This window comes from Oryzias melastigma, linkage group LG9 (genome assembly GCF_002922805.2).
Source record: "Oryzias melastigma strain HK-1 linkage group LG9, ASM292280v2, whole genome shotgun sequence".
In the NCBI taxonomy this organism is placed as follows: Eukaryota; Metazoa; Chordata; class Actinopteri; order Beloniformes; family Adrianichthyidae; genus Oryzias; species Oryzias melastigma.
Genome location: NC_050520.1, coordinates 21,407,206 through 21,419,305, shown reverse-complemented (window position 1 = coordinate 21,419,305; position 12,100 = coordinate 21,407,206). Strand labels below are relative to the sequence as shown.

General features: G+C 34.8%; 1 long non-coding RNA gene across 2 annotated transcripts in view; it reads right to left on the bottom strand.

Moving 5' to 3' along the window:
* Window positions 1-12,100, bottom strand: part of LOC112148913 — a 40,602-nt gene that overhangs the window by 17,938 nt on the left and 10,564 nt on the right. The window contains exon 2 of one of the 2 annotated variants that reach the window (XR_004948450.1): window positions 9,689-9,793. This is a non-coding gene — a long non-coding RNA (uncharacterized LOC112148913). Of the gene's footprint in view, window positions 1-9,688; window positions 10,334-12,100 lie in introns of those variants that run through there. The other variant, XR_002919713.2, reaches the window with a different exon arrangement.

Here is a 12,100-nt window from a genome sequence, read left to right as displayed (position 1 = left end):
ATTTCTCGAAATCACAACAAAATTTTAAAAAACAAAACAAAAGAAGAAACCAGGAACGTCACGTACTGTGGGACATTGCTGAGTGGATGAAAATGTTTTCAAAGATATTTTATTTACATATATTTATATATTTTTTTAGGTTCTAATTATTTATTAGGGACAATGACATGTACATTGATGAACATCTAATTTACACCTGTAGTCTCTTGGCATGTTACACAGAGAAATCAGAAAAGGACAGGACAGTAAATCTCAGACACACAGTCACATCCAGTGAAAGCACATCACAAGACAGCATAACAGTAAATAGTTAAGATCAGTGTGTACAGTTTTGTATTTGTGCTCTGGTTTTTGGAATTTTGTTTTCATTTCAATTATTTATTATTATTATTTTTCATGGTCATCTTCATTATTTATTTATTTGCATTGAGTGTTTTGTTGATGGGATTTGGACATCACGGCCACCGTACTTAGCACTTGTTTTTACAAATGTTCTTGTACTTTTAATTAACTTAGACAATTAAAATTTAAGAGTAAAAAGGTTTGAAAATGAATAAGAACCACTGACCTGTGAGATTTGCTCTTCGATGTTCAAATTTTTCCAAAGTGGAAAACATTTTTCTTTTTTTTTTCACCTATGTTGCAGATGTAGCATCCTTAAATGTTTACTGGTGTGTGAAGGGACAGCGCACATCTCCTCGGTTGTGTGTGTGTGTGTGGGCATGTGTTGGTGCAGTGAATTAGAAATTGAGGTCTACAAAGCCACTGGCAGAAAGCTCTCCTCTGCCCTCTCAAGATAATGAAAACACTGAAGTGGAAACTAAAGTCTGACCACTGCAAAACTCCAACACTTTTGAGGTAGGATGATGAATAACCTCGCGCAGCAGTCAGCTGAATTCTGGGTATCAATGCCTTTTCAGTCCGCATACTTTTTGTAATCATCAAGGTCAAAAGGCAATTTTTGCAAGCACAGAAATAAATAAAACAGGTTGACAGCAAATTAGGGCAAAAGGGGAACAAAGGCATGCCTCCAGCTAGTACATAAAAAACAGGGGTGGAAAATCTCACATGAAAGCTTATTTTAGATAACATCAAGCTTTGCTGTTAAGCTAATTGGAATACACTTTAGTCCTCATACATAAATGCCTGTAGCACTTGAAACATTTTGTGTGAAAGATTTTTGTAATGCAAACCATTATTTTCCCATCCATGACTGCATCCGAAAGCTGTTAATACTGAATATGTTAGGTTAATCCAATTGTTTGTAATTACAGCATTACTTTGAAAGAATGCTGATAGGAGCAGTTTTCTTCTCTTCTTTGACTATTCACCAAAATTCACCACATAGTTTATTACAAAAGTTTGGAACATTCATTTATTGACTAAATTAACCAAGGTTTCATCCTATATAGAGTCAAGCTGTCGCAGCTGCCATATAGGCAGGGTTCACACTAGCTGGTACATCATAGAACCACGTTAAAATTAAGATCACTAACTTGTTTTTTAGACTTTGAAATAAAGCAAAAGTCTGAATAATTTTTCATGAAGACAATGCAGACAGAGTAAAAACATTAGGACTAAAATAAAAAAAAAGAAAAACAAATGAACAATTCAATAAAAATTTGCAATGAGACACTTTTCTTTTTTTTTTTTTTTTTTTTTACATAAAATTATATTAAAATTCACATTTACAAAAAATATTGTAATTTTCATATTTTAAGACCAGAAATAAAATAATAAAAATATCTTTGTGGAAAAAAGAAAAGAAAAAAAAAAACTTAAAAAACTTTTGTCAACATAAAATCTGGATTCGTGGGGAATGCTATGTTGCATGATATACGCTATTAAATGCCCAGTCTAAATGTCTAAATTTAAATCATGTTAACAGGAAAATCACACAAATAGTAATATTAAGAAGTACAAACCATATACATTTGTTTCTCTCGCCTTACTCTTACAGCTCTGAAGGTCAAGTAGCTACAGGTTGTTGCCGCAAGTTTACAATGGGGTATGATGTAATTCAGCCAATCATAAATTAAAATTGAAAAAAAAAACTCACTTAAAAGAACTCATTAAATCAGCAGCGTAAAATGTCTTCTCGATTGGATTTGACAAAGGTGTTTCCTAGAAAGTAACAGTATTATATTAAAGGGCATGACTGGAAACTTCAGCCAGTTCAGAAATGGGAAACTTGAAAACTTTTCATCATTTTAGGGATGAATAAAACTTAAAATTGCTATCCAATGTGTAGGCTTAAAATACACTGACTGCATATCTAGCCAACATTGTTGCACGCTTGTGTGCAATTTTTTTATTAGGGAGATATTGAGTTTGACATTTGCTCAACCAGCCTCTGACCGATGTCCAGTCGCCGTAAAAATGTAACTTTTTTCTAAAAACCTTCACCACTGCCGCGCAGTGTGCAAAGTGCAACTGCCGCCTCCTGATTAAAAATGCTGCCAGGCTCGCTATATGACCACCTGCCGAATTTGCTGTAAATGTTTCATTTAGGTCGCCATTTGGTTGCATTTTTAAATATGTGACCATAACCTTAGTAAAAATAAAAGGTGAATGGTAAATGCAAAAACTTACAAACTACAAAAAATAATTATATATGTAAGATGTTTATGGTGTTTATTGTCTTTTTTTAGATTTTGTACTTATTACAGGTACATTGAAGTAAAAAGTATTTTCTTTTTATACAGACAAGACATTTTGTCAAAAAAAAAAAGAAGAGTCCTCATAGTTTATGGATTATATCACATTTTTTTCAAAAGCCAGAGCTTTCACAATTCCAGCATGTTTTTATCAAAACCTTACATAGCAGGACAAAGGAGTAAAGTGATTTATTACAAGTGTTACACTACAACACAAAAGAGCAAATCACACTAGACACCACACAAAATAAAGGAGATCCAGAGATCCAGATTATGGGGTGTATATGGTGCTGAGCAGAAGTTGAACACAAGTGAAGAAGGGTAGATTACAGTTTCTTTTAAGCAGAATTGGATTAGTCCATGCCTGAAAATTCAGAACCTAAATAATTGTAATAATTGTAGGAAAACACCCCCTTCCCCCCACCTATTGATGTAGGTACAATTGCAAGTCTGGATATGATTGCATAAGCTTGGCACCTCCATCCACTGGGACTTTTGCCCATTCTTGAAGGCAAAACTGCTCCCGCTGATTCAGGCTGGATGGGCTCTGCTGGTGTAAAGCAATCTTTAAATCATAAAACAGATGGACAGTCAGACTCAGCTCCAAGCTTTACCAACACCAATCCAAGATATTTAAGTGTTTCCCATGAAACCTCAAGATTATTGATGTAGTCGTCTGCATTGGGTCATTGTTATCCTGAGTGGTCTAATTTTGTCCCAGTTTCAAATTTCTGGAACGCTGAAGCAAGTATTCCTTGAACATCTGTCTTTTGCAACACCATATTCCCTTCCTCCAGTTTAGGTCAATTTTCATGGATTTGTTGTTTGCAAATTTTGAGTGTTTCATATTTAAATGTTGTGATTTAATCTCAACCATAGAACGTTGCAGTTGCTTCAAAGTTACCTTTGGTTTCTATTAGGTCAATGCCCTCCTGGCAGTCAATTTTTGTTTGTTTTACAATTCAAATTAGTCTTAAAATGGTAAAATTTTAATTTTTTTTTTTTTGTGGATTCCATTTCTTCCCCGATTTAGAGATGTTCCTCGTTCATTGTCTTGGTTGCATCCTGGTGCCTCAATGGTGTGAGGTCAATATGCCAATAGAGACTGAAACTGTGTGTACGTTAGAGTGTAATCTTTGAACATCTCTTTAACTTTGAGATTAGGAAAGCTTTCATTTGAAATCAGGGCAACTAATATGTAGATGATCATGTAAGTTGAGATCTGTCTTTGCAGGAGATGATGAAAAAAAGAAAAAAAACACACAACAACTCAGCTCGGGGATAAATAAAGAACATATTCTTATATTCATATTTTATAAAATATTTCTATAGTTTTAGGGGGAAAAAAACAGCATGAAGGTCAACAGAAACAGAAAGATCACTGACATTAGGCCCCACATTAGCTCCTTAGATATTTTATTGAGGAGTTTGATGGAAAATCATTCCTAAAATTAAAGTAAAAGTTTTAACTTCTTCTGACTCCATTTTGAACATTTTAAAGTCATTTATTTTAACTCGTAATCTATATAAAAATGTTCTTTTGTCGTTTTCTTTTCTTGTTTTTTATTATTTCCTATGTATTGATCTAAATAAATTAGTAAAATAAAATTCAGAATACTGAAAAAACGTGCTGTGGTGTCATCTTCAGAGCAGTTCAAGTGTTCACACCTATGGAATTAGACTCCTCAAAGTTAATCTACAATGATATTTAGAAAAGTAATCAACCATGAAAGAGGCAAAACAACTGTGCACTGAAATTCTTGTTCATAAGTTAATTTTACTGATTTATGCTTTTTTGTGTAATTTCACAAATTCAGATTTTCTATATATTAAAGGCAAATGCAACAAAATATGAACTATTTTGAAGTGAATTAAACTGTGTTCATAGTGTTGTTTTGTTTTACTGCATCAAAAACTTAACTTGCTAAAAGAACATTTTCTTTGTATGCTAGTTTGGGAATAAACCACAGCTGAAAGTTGGTCTTGTGGAGCAAGCAAGTCATAAATAAGCATGAAGACAGTAGGACGGAATATCGTGTACTGCCAACTGTGGAATCATGCCAAAGGGGATTCAACTTGAGCTGTAACTCCATCACTAGACTTTACTAAAGTGAAAATCAAGAAGTTGTTGAGATTGTTGAGTTTTTTGTTTTTTTCTTAAGGCTACAATAAGCCTAGGCACTCAGCCTTCTTCTCCACAGCCAAAGGATCCTCATTTATCGGTCTCCTTTGTCGGAGTAACACAGACTTTTATTAAGCTTTGGCATTAGAAAATGTGGCCTCCACTATTGGAAGTGACACTCATTCAAGTCTTTTAGACACAGTCAGTGTTTAAGTTATGATTTGACAAAGAAGGCATTAAAATGCATTCTGAAAAGCACACACACAAAACTACTTTCCGTAAAGTCCACAAAGTCTCTTTGAGAAAAAGCCAGACAAGGAAGAGTTATGAAGTACATGGAGATACATTTTAGTAAGAGCACCTACACAAGAGGTGTGAAACAATAGGTGTCATAAGTGTCCTTTGCAGCTTATTAATCTTCCCTCGCCCTGTTATTAGTTTCTTGCTCAGGTTTTGCTCATGGGTTTCTTTCCTGTACTAAACGAGAGATCAGGGTCTTAAAGACTGTAATGCCCCTTTTCTTGCCCAGAACAACAAATTTGTCAGGATGTTTCTGAATTATGTCAAAAAGCTCAGAAAAGAGCTACAAGAAATCAGCCTTAACATATTTGATGCAGTTGTTCATAGATTTGTACATATATGGTACCATTTTAATTGCAGATAATTAACATCGTGGACATTAAAGAAAGAGCACTGAACAAACAAGACAAAGAACTTGTTGCTCATAACAAAAAGGATGTTTATTTTTTCTCTGTGGTTTTAATTTTTCTCTCACTCAGAGAACAGATCAGAGCTTGATGCTCATCAGAGTCCGATCCTAATCCTGTTCAGACTTGTTAGTCATGTGGAGCCAGGTAACACAATTAACGCTTGGTGCATAAAAAAATAAAAAAATGTTGGCACTCTGCTCAGTATATTTAGCTGTCACAAAATTTGCATGCTTCTTTCTTCAAATTCATGTAATGCTGGTTTGATTTCAATTAAGTTCAATTGAGACATTGATATCAACTCTGCATTTTGTATTAAAACTAAATACATTTTTAAGATTATTTTATGAGCAGCAAAAAAAATGCATCCATTACAAAATTGAAAATATCATTATTTTTGGGCTGAGGAAATAACATTGATGTATATTTATCTCTATGTCATCGAGTCATTCATCAAGTCTCTTCTTTTGCCCTTCCCCTTCCCTCTCCAGACAGTTACCAGCTGCGGTGAGTGCTTCCACACACTGCTGGTTCTCTCAGCATTCAAACAAATGTGTCCTGGAAGTTTCATGGAACATAGAGAAGGGGGTTTCCTCCCTGTTAGCGCTCGGTGGGCACGCTGCCCGTCCTCCCGAAACAGTTTTAACAGGGCTTTCGCGGCAAAACAGTGGAAAATCCATTCCATCGTGTTTTCTCATCAGCGACGTCTTCCCTCTGACCCCTGTCTCAGTTCTAGTGACCCTTATGGAAGATGAATGCGAGCCATCTTCTGAAGTTATGTCAAATTCTACAGAAGACAGACTTTTCAACCATGAAATCGTCTTTACAGAAAGAGAACAGACACATTTGGACAGGTTGGAAGTGCTTTCATCTTGACAAAATTCCCAAACCTTGTATTTTTCTCCACAAAGATAAGGTTAGAAGCTATAATAAATAAAAAGTTATAATTATTCACCATATCTTTTTATTCCTATTCATCATCTACTTCAGATAACTTCAGATTTTATGTCCTGTTTTGGTTGTATGTCCTCTGAATAGCTGGGTGAGCACAATTATGCACAAAAATACACACAAATATGTAGGCAAACACGTGCAGATACAGCTGTTTCACCTCTGAGGAAGACAGAATACCAATTAAGGAAAGGCTGCACATGAAGCTGTGGAAAAACCTTGAAGAATCTTGCACGAAGCTGCTGATTAGTCCTTGTTTTTACATTTTTGTGGATTTGTGCAAAAGTAAGCAAGTATTGCATTAGATTAAAAAAAAATACTTTCCAGGAATATATATATATATATATATATATATATATATATATATATTCTGTACCTGTGATTAATCAAAAGAAAACTTAAATGTTTTGGGATTGTTGTTCTTCCAATGTCAAATTTTCTTTCATTGTCATGGGTGTGTGGTGCAGCAGCTCAATTTTATGGAAAAACAAAAAAAGCAACACTGGAGAGAATATTAGTCAAGACAAGCCTGAAGGCAACCCTCTGAGAAATATGCGTCCTCCTCCGACTCTGTGATGATCTGTAGTGGTTATCTGATGGTTTCAGAGTCATGGCCTTTACTGTCTCTCTGTTATTTACCCACTAGACATACACAGCTTGATAAATGTTTTGTCTGACCTTCTAAAGTTGTTTTCCTTCCTCTTAACTGTGATTTTATTTCCCTTGGACAAGCCAGACAGTGTTCTGTGTGCTCTTGAGTGTATGTGTATGTGCAGGTTGTCTGGACATGTCTGCCTATTTATCTGTTGGCAAAAAAAAAGAAAAAAAAGTTCAATAAACAAGGAGATAAAGTCTGTCCTCCTATTACTGCCCATTACTAATAGCATTTGTTCACTTTATTTAGAAAAAACACTGAGCAAGCAAAGGAATTGAAACAACTACTAACAGTGTTCTAACAGCCACAGACTATCCGTCTAGTTCAATCTGGAATCGGTTAAAGTCGCCACAGGCCAGAGCAGAGTCAACAACAGCCACGGCTTGGCCGGCCTGCCCAGCCAGATCGATATCTGCAAATAATAAATTAGCTTCCCAGAGGGGTCGCACTAAACCTTCAGCAATACCGCCCTGGAAAAGTCCACAGTTGGTGTGTGTGAGACTCAATAAGCCAGGTGAATGACTGTGCAGGGGCACATCCTAGCACTCCATAATAGAAAATTAATGGTGCTCAAATCAGTGCTGAGGGCACCCTGTGGGTTACCTAATAGGTCTAGTTAAAACTGTCATCTCTCCCAGAGTTGCCTAAAACATCACAAACACAGACTTAGAGGGAAGAATGGGTGAATATTTATGAAGTAAAGGTAAAGATATTGGTTGTTCAGGGAGAAAGTTAAGAAAAAATGAGAAGTTAAGAAAAAGTGATTCTTATTTGGTAAAAATACAATAATTCAGAAAATAAAAAAGCTAATATTTTTCTAAAATTAAAACCATTTTTCCTAAAAAAAAAAAAAAAAAAAGGTGGAATATACCACAAAACCACAGAACACAGTTACATTGATGTCACCATAGGTTCTTTTAAAAGCCTATAAAGTGACTCCTAAATAATTGATTATAGAATGCATTCACGATCAGTCTATTTTTGGAAAACCTTTTTTTTTTGTATATTATATTTGCTTACAAACTTACTTTTTATTTTGTTTTAGCTTTTAATTTGGATGTTGCTAGCAAAATGCAATTTCTTAAAAATTGTTAACCAAACAATTAAATAAAACTTAGAAACAAAGGATTTTCCCTATAAAACATCCTTATTTAAATAATTTATGTGCAGATTTTCACGCATAACTAAATGTGCAATTGAAACAATTCAACAACAACTTTATCTAGTCACATAATAATGAAGATAAAAGAGAAATCAACAGATTTTAGGAATAAAAACAAAACGTATTCAGGAATAAAGGGGTGACATTAATGCGATGTTAAGGAGCATAATTCTACATCCAACCCCCCTCTGAAGATTTTATGGCAAACCTTATGGGACAAAACTAGATGATTAAAATATTCCTGGAGGTGGTTAACAGTCAAAATTAGTATAGAGAATGTGTGAAAACAAAAAATAAAACTTAAATTCTGATCTAAATTGATCTATGTATAGGTTTTTTCACTCTGTTTTTTCCTATTCCTTTAACATGACTTTATTCGACAATTTTCATGTTCACGGAGGTGTGTATATGTTTCAAGATACATTCACAGACCCCTGTTTTATTCTTGTATTTTTTTATTTTGCCTGTTGTGTTGTGGTACAGCCAGTGTTTCCTGCACTGGGCTTTTAAACAATTCTTAAGTGAAGGTTCAATTACAGTACAGTTGAGCCACAAAGGCCATCCACATTTTATCAAACATTAAAAACAATTCTTATCATAAATTAGTTAAAACTGATTTTTGGAATGGGAGGAAAAGATCAGTTTTATAGTTATTTAACTCAGCTCTGGAGTCTGTGCAGCTGCCACAGTTATACATCTATTTTTTTATTTTTTTTAATGTTCATCTAGTTCTCCTAATATTTTAACCTTTGATTAAAACTGCAATTATTTGTAGTTTCCAAGGTACTACCAAGGCATATCTAAATACATGGCTTCTATTCCCTTTAACAACTTTTTGAAAGGTAAAAAAAGAAAAAAAAAAAAAAGATTAAATTTAGCTTTTAGTAACCTTTTTGTTTTGTTTTTACTACAACCTGAAAATAAGAAAAAAGAATAGTCTGAATAGTCTAAATTTATGGTCTATGCAGGGCTTAAGCATAAACCTACAGATTTATATACCCAACAGGCTCATAATGAGCCTTAAAAGCACATCTGATTGCTTATCCCTGCTGGTTTATTTTCCGTTTTCACAGGAACAACAACTAGATTCAATAAACACAGCTCGTATTGATCCTAAAACTGCACAGCAGCACATGCACAGCTTGTTCCAGCGCCCTCGAAGATTTATTACAACTTTGCATGCCGAGCAGAAAAAAAAAAAAAAATAAACTGCATGCAATAATGAGCCTGTGCACGTTCAAGCTAACACACGTCGACACATCATATGTTTAATCTGTGAATTTTATTCCATAATGTTTTTCTAAAAACAGTTATATTCTGTCGCCATTTGCTTACATGCAAGCTCAGCAAGGCCAGAATGTGAAGGGAGGAGTTTTCTCTCCTCCTATTCACCTCAGATCTACTTTGAAAAAAACGTTGCTGACATGAACTTACCCACGTGTCATTGCATCGCCGTCCTCCAGCTCAGTGGACGTGCTTCTCCTTGGGCCACTTCGGATATCTTTAGAAATGCTGGTTAAGACGCAGATGGGGTTCCAGCTGGAAAAATAAAAGTCTCCAGTGGGATGAAGAAAACACATCTAAAAGTTTCTCTGTAGTTAGGTGGGGGTATCCTCTATCAGTTTGGCAAACCTTCCCAAGACACGCACTGCCACAGTATCCGATCTGTGTTGAGCAGGACTGAACAACACAGGAAAGAAAACACAAACAGCACAGTCCTTTATGGCAGGGAGCTGTGTAGATCTGATGTTTTAAGGTCCCTGTGTGGATGTCTGTCTGTCTATGCAGCAAAGAAAAAATGAAACAGCCTGTGAGAAGAAAGGAAAGCTTGGTTCCTCATCATGGGCTTGTTAGCTTGTCCAATCTATGGCAATCAGTGCAGTCCCAGGGGTTGAAAGACACAAGAAGCTGGGGAAAGGGAAGCAGAGGCTGAGGGAAAGATCAATACTCCACTGTGAAACAAGAAGTGTGGGCTATTTACTCCCCATTGATCTGATGATGCTGGAGAAACACCTCAGTCGGCTATTAAACGGAGGGTGTAAGTCTTGTGTGAAGGGCTCTTATTCTTTTGCTATCTCTGTCGTCTTAGATTTTTTTGTAACCTTGAGGTTAAGAAGGAGCTAAAAACAACTACAAAAGAAGAAAAAAATGGATTGCGTGGGCCAGAGAAAGTGATTCATCTACATTAAAATGCCAAATTAAAAGACACTTTGTGTCTTAGGTTTCCCTCAGAGGGACAGAGGCTCACAGCTGCACTGCAGGAGCTTCTCCTAACATAATGAAAAAAAAAGCAAAACAAGGGCCTCCGAGATTTTCTCAGGGACTATTTCAAGGCTTGAACTGCAGATTGCACGTACAACCAAACAGAGAGCTTTAGGCCTCTCTCTCTGTAGCCACATGTAAATAAATAAAACAAGAAAAATAACCCTTTTTGCCTATAGAGCAAACAGGAAGACATATAAAGGGATTTTATCATCATTTAAGTTTTATTTTTTTAACCTAGGTTAAAAGAAATAATAAATATATTTCAGAGAGTTTATAATATACTGTACCTCCAGGACATAGTACTCCTGATGAACTTGGCAACTGCGTCATTAGGCTGAGCTACCAGATACTCCAGAGCAAAATAAAAAAATACATAAAAAATAAAATAAAATCCGAACTAAGGTATTACAGAAAGTGAGCATGATCAAGGTTTTGTAACTAAATACACAGATAATTTTATCAAAAAATGAACTAAATGGTTGACAGTTTATTTGTTTTTATTTAAAGACCCTCTCCAATGAATGTTGGAACATGCTTAACATGTTGTTAACATGCTCTTGTGACATTTTTTTCATGATAGACAAAGAAAATTAAGCTTAAAATGTTATTTCTGATTATTTCTTTATTCAAATTGTAAATCAGGAATAGATGAAAACATGCCTTTGAAATAAAGCTTGTCATGAGCTTCCAAAAAGAGTGGGAGGAAAAAACGTATATAATCCCACCCCAGCTCTACCTAACAATTTTCTTTACATGAATTATCATTATCCGGTTCATAACTTGTAATCAGATATATATACCTTTCCAGGTCATTAAGAATCCTTAAATGAGAATAAATCACATGGATATGTAAGTAGATATAGCACTATTCAAGTAGCTTGGAGTCTGCAACCTGCGGCTCTGGAGCCACATGAGGTTCTTGTACCCCCCCATTGTGGCTCTTTATTAAAGAAAATTTAAAAACTTCTAAATTTTAAAAAGTAACTGTAAAGTAATAACTGAGAAAGTTGTAAAGGGGAAAAAAAGTAAATTATCTCTAGCTTTAACTCATTTACAAACAGTTGGACAGTGCATATCACAAGCTGAACTAAAACATTTTGACACATTTTTGTGCGTCCTGTCCACAAAAAAACAATAGATGTCCAAAGGCACAAACCAGAATTGAGGTGGACCGGATTATAAAGCAGATTTTTTTTTATTTTGAAAAACAAAAAAAACAAAAAAAATTAAGTGTGTTATAGCTCAGATTACATTTTGCTTAGTTGAGTTTACAAATAGTAAAATGAGCTGTATTTTTATTAAATCACTGCTGCCATTGCACATACTACTACAGTTGCTGTACTAAGATGATCATATGTAGCAGGGTGTCTTTTATTTTGAAAGAAAATCACAAACTTGACTTTTGTCAAAAGTTTAAGAAAAGCTATTTCTTTTAATGTTTATGTTTTATTCATGCAAAATAAACAACAGTTAATTTATGTTTATTATAATAGTAACAATAGCATAAATGCAATTATTTTTTAAAGGGTTAAGGAAGACTTTGTGGCTCCTACTAGGTTATAGTCAGTGAGAAATCAACAT